General features: G+C 44.8%; 1 protein-coding gene across 3 annotated transcripts in view; it reads right to left on the bottom strand.

The window, feature by feature from the left end:
* SERTAD2 (SERTA domain containing 2) overlaps positions 1-10,740 on the bottom strand; it is a 75,233-nt gene extending 64,493 nt beyond the window's left edge. The window contains exon 1 of one of the 3 annotated variants that reach the window (XR_013776648.1): positions 10,374-10,731. The gene's annotated coding sequence lies outside the window, so the exon portion shown is untranslated. Of the gene's footprint in view, positions 1-10,373 lie in introns of all 3 variants that reach the window. The other 2 variants (XM_079324864.1, XM_079324865.1) reach the window with 2 other exon arrangements.
* Positions 10,741-13,684: the final 2,944 nt, after the last annotated feature.

Raw genomic sequence — 13,684 nt, 5'->3', positions numbered from 1 at the left:
GACACAGCAAAGAAAAGCTCTCCTCAGATACAAAGTCCAACACTGTGCCCTAATATGCATGCAGGAGTATTTCACTCTCCAGGGCAGAGTGGCTTTCTAGGACATTTCACATCCCAGATCCTGAGCAGTCCCCCACAAGCACTTTGGGAGGCAGCAGATAGATACAGTGTCCAGCTTCAGCGGCACGGCAGGGTTTCACAGTCCTGCCTGCAGTCACAACAGCTCTAAAGGAAATAGCCACGGCTGCTCTCACCTCGGAAGAGGAGCCCTGCCACACAAAGCCTACAGACCCACCAGCCATCTCCCTCTATCCCAAACCCAAAGTATACCAAGGAATAGGACAGTACTTTGAACTCTGAGGTCAGCAAGCCACTGTGTAAGGTCAGCTCATAAGAGATGCCAAGAACAGGGCTGCATCTTGAAGACACCCTTTGCAAAGAAGCAGAAAGGAGGTTTCTCCATCCACACATTAAGACAGGAACCTGTCCTTCAAAAAGCTGAAGTGCTTCACAAACAAGGAACTAAGCAGCCTGCATTCTCCATGCAGCAGAGCAGGACTTAGCACTCTCCAGAAAGACAGGCTGGTGATTTCCTCCCTGCCATTCCCACTGAGATCCAAGTCAGCTGAGGTCTTGCAGCAGCAGTGTCCTAAACCTCCAGACCGTCCTGTGTGAGGTGGAGAGACGACTCTCAGCTCCTGCTGAGAAATGAGCATGCCTTGCTGAACAGACACTGATTAAAAAGCAGAGCAGGAATGGGGGGCAGAGAGGCTCTCCCTGTCTGCACAGGCAGTCCCCAGGGAGGAAAAGCCACTGGTCCCAGCTCTGAGAACAACTAGTGCAAAACACAAGCTCATTATTGCACCACAGACCCTGAGGGCAGGCAATGAATCTTGGACTCTCCTCTACCTCATCTCCAACCACCATTCCAAGGAAGGAAGCAGCAAAGACACGTCCAATCCCATGGGCAAGCATTTGGTGAGTTTCAAGAGTGCCTCAAGGAGCTTCAGCAGAACATCCAGTTTCTACATTTAGGTTTGAACTACATTCAGAGCTGGCCACAGCTTGCAAGGCAAGGACATTCCCAGTCATGGTCAGCAAAAGAGAAAGGTAACAATAGAGTTGTTAAAGCAGAGCACTGAGATTAAGGGGCCCTTCTTTCTACTCCCTGTTCTGACACCACATTAAACATTCCTCTACCAAAAAAGAATGCAATAAAAACCTTTTGCGACATCGGAGGAACATTTAAGACTAAGTTAATTGATCCAGGGACTTGGCCTTCTTGCAAATCAAGTGAAAGACAAATACATACAAGACAGTTTACATGAACAACAGATGACATTTTCAAAAATCAGACCTTCTTCCCTGTGCACTCAATACTACCATATTTTTCCTTGTTCTGAGCAAAGCAGACAAGGTCAGAAACAAAACTAAGTCTTCTCCCACACCTGATGTTACACTGGCAGTGTCAGATGCCTTGCTGCCCATCGTCCCACACCTGGGAATATTCCACAAGTTTCCCACTGTTCCCATCCACTCCACATCATGCTTAAATCAAGGAAAACAGTTTATCAGTGTTATTCCCTCTTCCCAGTTTTTGAGGAGGTGCCACAAACAAAAGCAAACAACATGCAACTACTCTGTCTGCATGTCCCAAGGACTGGCTCTGCACACGGGTGCCTGAAGCAAAAGCATTATGTTTCCAGCGGCAAGATGGATGGGAAAAGTGCCAGCCACTTGCTATAACCCTTTTGTCATGCCAATTGCTGGCTGCTATGAGGATGTACTTTAGATACCTCCTTAGAAAAGAGCTCTGCATCTCATCCTTCCAGATGGAGGAGGAATGATTCATACACACATAAGCAAGCTAGAATGATGGCTGAAGAGAAAACATTTTCTTTATGTTTTCTGTTTTGCATTACAGGCATGCTCAGGGCCTTAATCACCGCAAAAAAATTTAACTGAAGATGATGACACTTCATGCCCCAAAGAATGCTTGTGAAAAACCCCAATGCTCCTTCTCCCTGGCCATGCCAAGCCTCATATTGCATGCACACACCTCACGTGCCTCATTCCCCTGTTCTCCCATTTTCACAGCATTTCCCTGCACAGAACATGACAGAATAACTCCACTTCCAAAGCCACCACATCACACAATCACAAATACAGGGGAAAGGATATCCAAGAGAGACATCAGGAGCTGGGAGCTCTAAACTGACCACTGACTGACTTGCAATGCAGAAGAACAGCCAAAGGATTTTTTTTCTTTACAGACACACCAAGTGCCCATTTCTTTCCTGGAGGCCACTGCAGGCATCCTCCTCCCCATCTTACCTGCACAGCACCTCCATCACACGCTTGCACAGCTCTCAAGGGCCCTGCATCCTGTGAATCCCTTTATGCTCTTCAGCACTAAATTCCCATCCATTTACTTTCTTCTGGCCTCTCTGATTTGTGAAGTCCTTAGAGCAGAAATTATCTGTAAGCACCTGGAAAGTACCTGAAATATCCCGAGTCCTACTGCAAATAAATAAACAAACAGCAGTGCACAGTATGTGTATTAAGCCAACCATATAACAGTCATTTCTGACATCAAAAATTAGGACTGTAGCTTCTTCCCACAGACAGTGGCAGTAAATCCACGCTTTGGGGTACATCTACAGATCAGGAAAACCTTCAGATTTGCTTTCTCTGCAACTCACCTCCCTCTTTCCCCCATCACATAATCCATTTCTGGGATCCATGCCTCACTTTTTATTATAAATTATTCTAATCAGGGTTTGTGGCATGGCAGAAATCCAGCATAACCTTCAGAAATATACATATACACTGGCTATATAGCTTACTTATTTCATAGGAGCCCTTCAAAGAGCCTGGTACAGAGTCTGAGAGGATTTGGTATCCTTTTTCAGCAGCATCCCTGTGGTAATGACCCTTTCCCAAAGGGTGCTAGATGCATTCACCTACACTATTTCCTCTCTTTGTAAAAATCTCTCATTAAAGCCAGGAAAAGGTGTTCAAGCAGAATTTTTCCTCTGCTGTTTTTCAGGTTGAAGTATTGTGACTTAGGGGTGGCAAAGGGGCTAGAGAGAATATCTGAAATCCAATGCAGACCTTCTTTCCCACTCCATCCTCTTCTGAATGGGAAGATGTAAGATAGGCTGGGTAATTGCTCCAGCTCCTTCAAAATCAGGGTTCAAGTGGGAAAGAAAGGCAAAGGAAAAATAAAGAAAAATAAAACAAAAACCACAAAAAAAGCCCCAGCAATTTAAGGATTCTTAACTTTTCCTGGTAAGGAGCACAGGCTACTGTAGCTCTTGAAAAGAACTGTACACTTTGTTTCCTCATGCTGCAATAGTTCCAGAAGGAATCTGGATCTGTGGCTTTCCTGGAAAACTAATAAGGAGGTTCTGAACCGTACAATGGGGAGGGGCAATAAAAAAACCCCACAACAACAAGCAATTTAAACACAGAGCACTACCATCTTGTTAAATAATATGTTAAGAACTCATCTGCAAGTCTGTCTTGGCCAATGAGGAATGTCAATCAGGAAGATACAGTAATACTCTCTAGAATGCAATTAGTCTCTGCTGTAAGCACTTTAACTCTGGATTTCTTGGATTATATTGTTGTTTGTAACAACTATTACTGTTGCTTTGTAGGAGTGATATGATAGCTATCCAAGCACCACAATCAAATTATGCTACCAGGACATTTGGGCAAGGGATTATCACAGCAAAGGAAATGGATTATCACAGCTTTTATTCTGAACAAGGATAAGAACAAGATGAGATATCATTTTGAACATGGCAGGAGGGACAGAAGAAAACTGTATCTGAGATTTACTTTTTTACCTCCTCCCCCGTTTGGATTTTTCAAGATTGTCAGATTTTTGTAGCACGCCTATCTGAAAAGACAGAAACTGCCTTTTCTAGAATTTGCACTGAAATATCTGAAAACAGAATAAATTAAAAATACTCCAAATCAAAGGACAGTTAAAACAGCCTCCCTGGATTGGCTGAATGCCTGTTCCTGGGCATTTTCCCACTGCTTATCTGCCACTACTTCCTTCATTTGACATCAGGCAACAACAACCACCATCACCAGGCTTAAAGATCTCAGCTCTGTTTTGGAAGTTTGCTCTCAGATTTCCTCACACTCACAGGAAGAAGGACTGTTCACCTTCCTTCAGTTGAGTAGTTTCAGCAAAGAACTGATGTTCCTTTAAAAAAGTTTAATAGGTTAAAGGTTCTTTGAAAAAGGCTGCATCTTTGCCCATCTTATTAAATACCTTAGTTCTCACACTGCATCTCAAAACAAGTATTAGTTTTTTTAACTTTACAAATCTTGTTTGATTTTTTTAACAGTATATTTTGGTATCTTCAACATATATGTACATACATTTTTGGTGCATGGTACTTTAGAGACCCTGATTCTGACCTCAATTTCTTTGGCAACAGCCAAATATTCCAGACAGGATGAGGGAAAACACTCTAGCCTTAACACCCCTGTGATGCAGTTTGAGAGGTCATTAGTAGCTATTACATATTATAAAGGAGAAAAGACAAAACCTGAAAAGACAGCCAAATAAAGAGAAGCAGGAAAAAAAAAAACAAAAAAACAAAAAAACAAAAAACAACAGGTGAGCTCTGCAAAGGATAGAAGCAAAAAACCTGCTTTGCTACAGCACAGGGCACGAGTCTGAAAGCTGATGACACCTGGCTGTGGCCCTGACTCCTTCTAGATGACTGCACCACTCCAGGTCACACCTCCAACAGGCTCTCCCTTCAGGTTTTCCATCGGACTACAGGTCAGCAGTGGTAAACCTTTTCCTTGCCAAGGACAGGGGACACTAAATATCACTGGCATGACACATCTCAACATGGACCTTGTGATTCAATAGGCAGCTGATTAAAGCTAGAAGGAACAATAACACATTGAAAAAAAAAAAATATAGTAATCGAAACAACAAGAAAAATGGAATTCAGTAGGACAGAAAGTAGGCAAGCAGATGATGAAAAGATTCTTAGAAGGAAGGAAACAAACAAAGATAAAAGAGAAAAAGACATCCACATGAATATCTGACTTCATTTGACAGGAAAACAGGGTGCATTCCTTTTTTTTAATAACAATATTGAAACTGGGTAATCCAACAAGCAGCATTCTATTTTGCCCCACAGAAAATACATTAATATAAACTAGTACACTTTTAAGAAAGAGACTCCAAGCTCTCAATGCACTTGTTTTCAGAACTAATGCTTTAACTACATTAGCAAGGTTATGACAAAACCACAGAGTAACTACAATTCCATCTCTATCTAGAACCTGCTTTTTCAGAGTCACAATCACTACAGTAATTTTGCAGTTGTGAGAGAGTTCACCCTCGTTATTTCTTGGGATTCCTCTCTATTTCAAAGGTTTTGTTCTGGTTCAATTAAGACCTCTTTACCCTTTTTTCTTTCTTTTCCCCCATATTTCTGTGCTTTTTAACTGTCCTTAACTGGACACACATGGCCAATGCCAGATATGAAGTACTATGGATCACTACAGCTATGGGTAAATATTTTAGAGAACCAGGAATTTAATTGCAGATCACATTACTCCAACATCTCTGCCCTTCCTGTCACTTCACCTGCTTGTAATCATTAGAAAGCAGAGTGTCATTTCTAAGCTGTAGCTGAGCACTAAAAGCACCATGCTGGCCTTCCCTGGATCTACTTAATTAGAGATTAGCAGAAACAAAGCATAGGGAGACTATAAACATAATTTTGCCAGTTTATCAGCAAACAGGTTTGGGTTACCAAAGAGATAAGAGTAAGGCTATTATTTTATGTGTGTGGCCAGACCTGTGCATTTACCTTCGCTGGGAGCACACTTCCATTAGAATTCCCTCTGAAATGTCAACATGAACCACAGTATTAATTTTCCAAGTTTTAGTGTTGTTCTGCATCACACAGCCAGGATTTTGGACTGTTTCCTTTCATACAAGAACATGCTGCACAAGCCTCATGATATCTGAACTGTGTTATATAGGCTGCCCATGTGTCACAGAACAGATGCTCACCACAGCACCCTTGAAGGAGCCACAGGGTTGGACTTCTTTAATTCCAGAAAGTCCACCAAATTAGCATCCACCACAAAGGCAGAGAGGAGTCCCCCAAAGTGTACCTTAGCATGAATAAATAATTTCATCAAGAGTCACAGCATACAGCTATATTGAAACAGAATAATTTGATCATGAAATTAAGTTTAATTTCAATCGGGAAGAAGAGAAGCAAAGCCCTTGGATTAGAAGACAGCCATTTCCATTTACAGCTCCTCCCAATTAAAATGTTTTATATAGATCATCAGAACCTAATGCATTGTACACGTTCCAGAGCGTGCAACATAAGGCTGTTGGTCTGTCACATCTTGGTGTGATGAATGATCTGGGTACTTGTCTCTCTGGTATAAAAGCAGGAGAAGCTTTGAGACAAAGAAATAAAAGCCAATGCATATTACACATCTTACAGTGCTTAATATCATTCCTCCTGACTCACACCTCTGTAAACAGTTAAGGCCACTATTTCTCTTTTATTCTGAATGTGAATTTCAGCATTGGTATCCTCCAAATCCTTGGGAGAATTCAATTTAAAGCAGAAACAGGAACATAAAGCACCTGGGCTACAACAAGCAATGCCACACCAGCATGTTGTAAGAAAAATAAGTGACCTCCCCTTTTTGCCTCTGCTGATAAACAGACACACGTGAAGCTGCTTACAGGCCAGGATGTCAGTGTCATTTCTGGAAGACAATCTAATAAATAAAGATTTAAAAGAGTTTAAAAAAAGCAAAACAAAACAAACCTGACTATGATTGCCGGAACTGAAAAACCTGCCTTTCCAAATCAACTAATGGTTTGGCAAGCCCACATGAAAGGCAGACAAACAAATAGCATATTTTCCTTCTAACATGGAATCTGCAACAAGAAAAAGAAAATCAGCATTTTATTGATTTCCATAATGCCATCTCTACAGCTTAACCAACTCAGCTGCTAATGCTAATTCCCTGATGCTATGGAGCCTTCCCATGTAATTACACACCCTCCACTTTGCTGAGCCCTAGGGCACTGTTTCTAACTTTCCAGAGGACCACTGCACCAAAAGTAGAAACCAAAAAAAAAAAAAAAAACCCAAAAAATCTTTCATTATCCAAAGCAAACTGCAAACCAAATTTTGCTTATTTAAATGGGAAGTTAGAGACACTTGATTTTTAAGACAGGGAATAATCTTCTAGTCTGCATATATTTTCAAATGTGAGATCATGACAATCAATTCCCATTTAAACTCTCCCTGCCTCTATTATTTTTCTTCCTACAAGTACACAAGAATACAACACATAAACATTGCAACAATTTTGACTTCTAGGCAGAAATTCTCGAGTCCATCTCAGCTCAGAAGGGTTTTAAGAGAGTGATTCCGAATTTGACATGGAGACTTTTGTGAATGTCACTACAATTAACATTGTAAAAAAATTATAAAATTCTACCATTGATACAGATATATATATTTCAAAGATATTTTTATTAAACCTTTCTTTTAAAAAGACAACCCTGTAACACTTTTCAAATCCAGTTTACGGAAGATATCTTCTCCAAGTCTAAAATCAAAAACGTCCAAAATAATTAAGTAAATTCTGCCATTTTTCTCCATTTCTCAAACAAATTCGAGCAAGCAGCTCCAGTATATTTTAGTGATAGTTTTGTTCAATTAGGCACGGCAGAATTTGGCCCAATTGATCTAGTACTGCCTATCTGGAAAAAAAATGTAATGGAACTCTGCAGTGTAAACACCCTCCCCAAATGACTGTACCTAAAGTCCCCTTTCCTGCTCCCCCTGTTTGCCCTGCCTCGATATTTCAGATCCAACCATACTTGGCTCACCACATCCATCAAGACTCCATGTGCCATTTGAGCTAATATAACTTGATTTTGCTAAGGTTTCCCATGCATATATTAATTTAGAATCAGTGAATCTATTTCTTCTGAGAACGGTGAAATGTGTGGATTTTTGTTCAACAAACAAACAAGTTGACAGTATCAATACAGAGCTGGAGAGCCTCTAAAAACAATCTAGTTTGCATAATTAATGTTAATTACAATAACATCTCAATCAGTGACACAAAGGCTTAGCAATGAACACAGTCATACGAGGAAGTGAAAACATGAAACAAACATGAAGGGATCTTGTCTTGCTCTGAAAGAGTATCAAACAAACTTTCAAGAGATTTATAAATAACTACAGAAAGGCAGAAGACAATTCTGCTTTGTTAGACGTGTTTTCTTTACAGGCTGCTTAGCACAGAGCTTTTTTCTGAGATTGTAGTAAGACAGTGGATCTGAGCTACGGCCACACCAGATAATATTATCTTTCTACAACATCACATCCAAGTCATTATCAACTGCTTTAAAGAAAACCAGCCGAGGGCCTGATCCTTCTGCCACTGATTTCAATAGCAAACACTTTAACAATGCAATGCGAATGTTTGGGGGTTGGGGCTGGTTCTGGAGACAGAGGAGAATTAGGAAAACAACTCCAACTGCATATAGGTATGGAATCCCACAGGAGTAGAGGAATTTCAGGACAAGATAATTAATTTTTCAACAATCTTTTTCCCGCTTTCTGTAGCAACAAGGGACAGCTATACACACAGAAAACTTACCTGCCCGTTTCACTTGGCAGCACAGAAGTCTTAAACAGGGGGTTTTTGGTCACTTAACAAAGCAGATTTACAGTTAATCCTCAGTAGTTTTCTTCATGGCCCAAGGAAAAATAGTAATCCAACACGTTGTTATTTCAAGGAAAGGGAATAAAATAGTTATGAAAAAAATAAGCACCACTCCAGCTCAGCAGATTGGCTCTGTAGTACACAGGCAGTGACACAAGCATCGCAGGGAGCACTGCGCACTGAAGTGCCACTCAGTGAGTAAGGGTGGTGTAATTGGGTCTGAGGAGGGGAGGAACCACGGCTTGTCACGTCATTACTACTGGGGCCTTTCTCAAAACGTGAGTTTCTTGATTACCCCTCACATTAATGCAAATCTGCCCTGTTAATGAAGCTACACTGGTGCTAAACCAGTTCCAGAGGAGAAGCAGGCCCACTTCATACTGATTCAACAGACTACAGCTGAAGGAACTCTCCCCATAAAGACAAAATTTAGGAAGTTTTCAGGTTATGTCGGGTAAGTTACCCCTCGGGAAAAGGACTGATTTTCTAATTGAGATCAATCTCACAGCTGATTTATATTTGTTTCCCTCCCTCTATTTATAGATAAAAGCAAGACAAGATTTAATTTTCTCTAGAAATTCACTGACCCTCTGCATACACTTGAGCACTCACTGAGTAAAGCCATACTTTACCAGGACTTATTTACAAGAGTGTTTGCCTTCAGAAAGAGAAACTTAATGTGGAGGATTCCCAGAAGGATGCTGGCCTTTCCTCTTAACAAAAGTTCAGTAGATTCATTTTTCAGATGCCTGAGATAGATGATTTTGGAACCATGTGAGGTTTGGTAAAGCTTCAATTCAGTAATTTGTTTCCATACGATATAAATTACAAAGCTCGAGCAATTAATATTAATAAATAAACCCAGCAGAGAACTGAGGCTTTGGACGCCCTATGCATGGAAACACTGCTGTATTTGCTGGCGTTTTCCATGCCTCTGTTTTATTTTAGCTGTTCTGTATGTACAGCACACGAGAACATATACCACATTCACGTTCTAATAATACATTAAGAAGAGAGGGAAAAAAAAAAAAAAAAGAAAGAAAAAGGAAAATCAATAGCAGTATAACAGAGACATAACCATTCCACATCGAGCGCACCCAGAACCAAGCCAAGACACCAAAACTCCCCGCTGCGGACCACGGCTTCCCCCTTCAAACACGCATGTTCCTGCCCAGGTAATAGAGCGAAATATCCAGGAATGACAGGGTGGGGAGGAGGATGGAGCACCTAGAAATACAAAAGGTGGGATTCCCGGCTTTTCCAGGACGGACAGTGGCCAGACCTGGTTTAGACGGGTTGTTCGACCCGGGCAGCTTTCGGGATACCCTCACGTCAACCATCACCACAGCCTCAACCAGGGCGGGGAAAAAAAACCGAAATAAAATCAGAATTACAATCACCGGCAGCACGACACGCATTAGAAGTTGGCAACGACGCCGGGGGGTTATATCTATTTTTTTCCCCTTCTTTCGCAGTCCGAGCGGGCAGTGCCAGGCTGCGCCGGGAGGGGAATGCCCCAACTTTGGAGCAGTTGTCCGCGGCCGCCCCGCAGCGCCCCCGCACCCCCAGCCCCTCAGCCAGCCCGGGAGGGCCGTGCCCGGCACTCACCCGCTCCGGGGGCTCCGCGGCGAGGACCGGCGAGGGAGGCGCCCGGGGGAGCGGGGGCTCGGGGGAGGCGAGGAGGCGGCGGGGGGGATACGCGGGGGAGGGATTTAAACCGCGGGGAGGTCAATGTAAAACGAGCGGCGGGGGCGGCTGTGCCCGGCTCTATCCCATGCCGCCGCGGTGGCCCCGGGCGGCGGCCGAGCTGGGCAGGGTGAGCCGGGTCGGCAGGCGGCGGGGAGGATGTGACACGGTGACAAGTGCGGCCCGCCAGCCCTGTGCCGGGGGAGGGGGGCCGGGGCAGCCCAGGCAGCGCCGCCCGCCCGCACACGGCATTGACGGCGCTGCCGTGACTCACACACGGGAGTTGGTCACAGGGCGGCACCGCGCGGGCGGGGGCGGGGGGAGCGCCCCGCCCCCCGCCCGCCCGGCAGCCAACGGCGCGCCGCGGCCCGGCGGATTGGCGGGGCGGGCGGCCAATGGGAGCGCGGGCCGGCCGCCGGCGGCGGAGCGGCCCGTCCGGCCCAGCGAGTCTTCTGAGGACACTCCGCCGCCAAGTGCCGGGGAGGGCCGGGGGGAGCCCCGCGGGGCGGGACCCGCGCTCCGGCCCGGCCGACGGCCAATCGGCAGCAAGGGCCGGGTTGATGGGCGGCGCGGGCGGCCAATAGGGAGCGCGCGGGGGCGCGGCGGGGAGATGGTCACGCAGGGAGCGGGGGCGGCGGCCGCGGGCGGCGGAACCTCGGCGGCGAGGCGGGGCCGGCGCCTCCGAGACCACGGGGAGGGGAAAGGCTCGCCCCGCAGCCGCCGGCCGAGCGGGAGGCGGCCGGGGCGGATCGGGGCTGGCCCCGGCGCCGCCAAGGTCGTTTCCCGCGGGAGGAAGGAGAGCGGAGCCGGCCCTGGTCCGGGGGAAGCCGGGGAGGCCCCGGCGGCGGCGGCGAAAAGCCTGGGAGGGGGCTGGGAGAACCCGGCTTCCCTCGGGATACCGCGGCTGGAAGTGGGAAGCCGGGGGTTGCCTGTGTTTCTGTGTTTGACAGGTGTCACGGCTCAAGGTCTTGGTTGTGTTTTAATTCTGACAGATTTTTAGAGAACAAAGTGCAGCCCAGGCTCCGGCACGGTATCAGAATTTGCCCAGGTGAATGTAAAAATGTCAGCAGTAGCGCTGGCAGCGCAATTCCCCTCGTGATGGGAGCAATTGGCAGGTAGGAGCAGCGACAGTGGTGTAAAAATCAACGCTGTTATCACAAATCATTAATATCGGAGGAATTTATTTTGGACACGAGGAGGAAGTAATGCCCAGTAGGAGTTTCCAACAAATACTGGAACCTTACCAACATTTTAATCCCCATGAAGGAAACGAGATACTCAAATTGTGCTTCACCTCTTCATCTCTATGTACAAACTCTTATACTAAGACTTGATTTTTGCAGTAAAAGCATAAAACAGCTGATAGACTTCTGTAAGATAATGAGCTAACAAAATAAGGGACTGCATTGGTGTTTTCACCGCTGAACAAATACAATTTTGTTTGCTTAAAAAACTTGTTCCATCAACAGACTGCTGTAAATGCAGATTTTTTTTTTTCCTATTTTCACATCCACAGTAATTGAAGAGCTGAAAAATGGTAACACACAATAATTTGTTCACGTTTTTCACTTCAGAAATGGTGGGACTAATTGCAGCTTTTTTCCTGCTTGCTTTTATTAAAATCCAAGGGAATTGGAGGGGAGAGTTCACAGTTCCTCATTTGAAGCAGGAATTGTTAAATCGTGCAACAAAAAAAAAAAAAAAAGGCTCTCAGATTTGTGTCTTTGTGTCTTAGCATCTAAGGCCCCATTCTGCCAGCCTTGCCATAGTGTCTTGCAAGAAATCTGGGATGGACAGTACACAAATTGCTCTAATTTGAAAGGGGAAGAAAATAAGACCATTAAAGCCATCGTGTCAGAATAAAAAAAAAAAAAAATAAAAGGAAAAAAGAGAGTGGGGGCAAAGTTTTCTTTTCAGCTAATCATTGGGAATAAATAAGAAGAAGACTCCCATCTTTGAATTGGCAGCAAAAGCAGAGAATTTAGGATCTGTCGTCTTTCCCCCCCCTTGCCATTAGCAAGAGGTTAAAATACTTGCAGGGTTCTGCAGCCTTCAGCAGTGCTCACACTGACTCATGCTTGGAGACTTCTGAATGCTGCACTAAGGAGGGCTGTGCGTCAGGTCCAGTGCAATTTGGCAAACAGAATGAACAGAGTATTCACCATTCAATGATAGATGAATATATATATATACACACACACACACACACCTCTTCAAAGAACTGAAAAGGGTGGGAATCTCCAGGCAGACAATTGTGTTTTTGTAGCTGTACCTTCTTTAACAGTGATAACCTGACAGAATTGAGACAGAAATGGAGCTCGTGAGTTTAGGTGTGATTGTCTCTGGCTGGTGAAAGTCTATAAGCAATCATCCTGTGCCACTGTTCAGCCTTCCATGGGGGCTTTGCACACACCAGAGACAGCAGCTGAGGGAATATTTCATATCATCATGGCACTGCAGCTTTCCCAATATGCAGCAGGGCTTTTTTAGGGCCAGTGCTAGCAGGGAAGCAGTTGGATGAAGGCTTTTGCTTTTAAAGTCTCAATTTCACAGCTACAGAATAAAGTTTGAAAACGAGGCCTGCCTGCCCAAAGGTGATTTCTCTCTGAGGCTGTTTGGTTTGAGTTTTGCACATTCGGTTTTTTAGGATTGTGCTTGCTTCAGCTGAATGGAGCTAAGCTACTCCTCAGTTAGACTGGGTTTAGAAGTTGCAGCGTTTCTACCAAACTCACAGGTAAACTGGGGCCTCTTAGACAGGGATCATCTCCAGGGATAGTTGGTGTCCTGGCTCAGCCATCCATCCTCTCCCCCTGTAATTTGTGTGTGGGGTAAACCTGCAGGAAGTGTGTCATGGGTTTGGCTCTGGCTTCACCTGAGAGAACCAAACCACAGAATCCAGAGTACAGGGGCTCGGGCAAGCAGGTCTGCTCGAGGTGTGCTGTGTGCCTGCAGCTGGGGTTGGTCCCAGGGGCTTGATGCAGCTCTTGCTCCCTTCTGAGCAGGCAGTAATTCCCCTGAAGCTCATGGCTTTGAAGTTCCAAGGCCTGAATCAATTCCATGTCTGGCAAGAGGGCCTGATCCCTCCTTGCTCACATCCATGCACATCCCAAGCAGTCAGAAATTTTTGATCCCATGCAGGTGCCCTGCTGACATAAACTTCACTTCCAACTGCATCTTCTAGGGAGCATCAGAGAGTGTGTATCATGTTGAGGTGAGTAATCCTTAAAAATATT

Source organism: Erithacus rubecula (assembly GCF_903797595.1).
Source record: "Erithacus rubecula genome assembly, chromosome: 2".
Classification (NCBI taxonomy): Eukaryota; Metazoa; Chordata; class Aves; order Passeriformes; family Muscicapidae; genus Erithacus; species Erithacus rubecula.
This window is presented reverse-complemented; position numbering and strand designations above follow the sequence as displayed.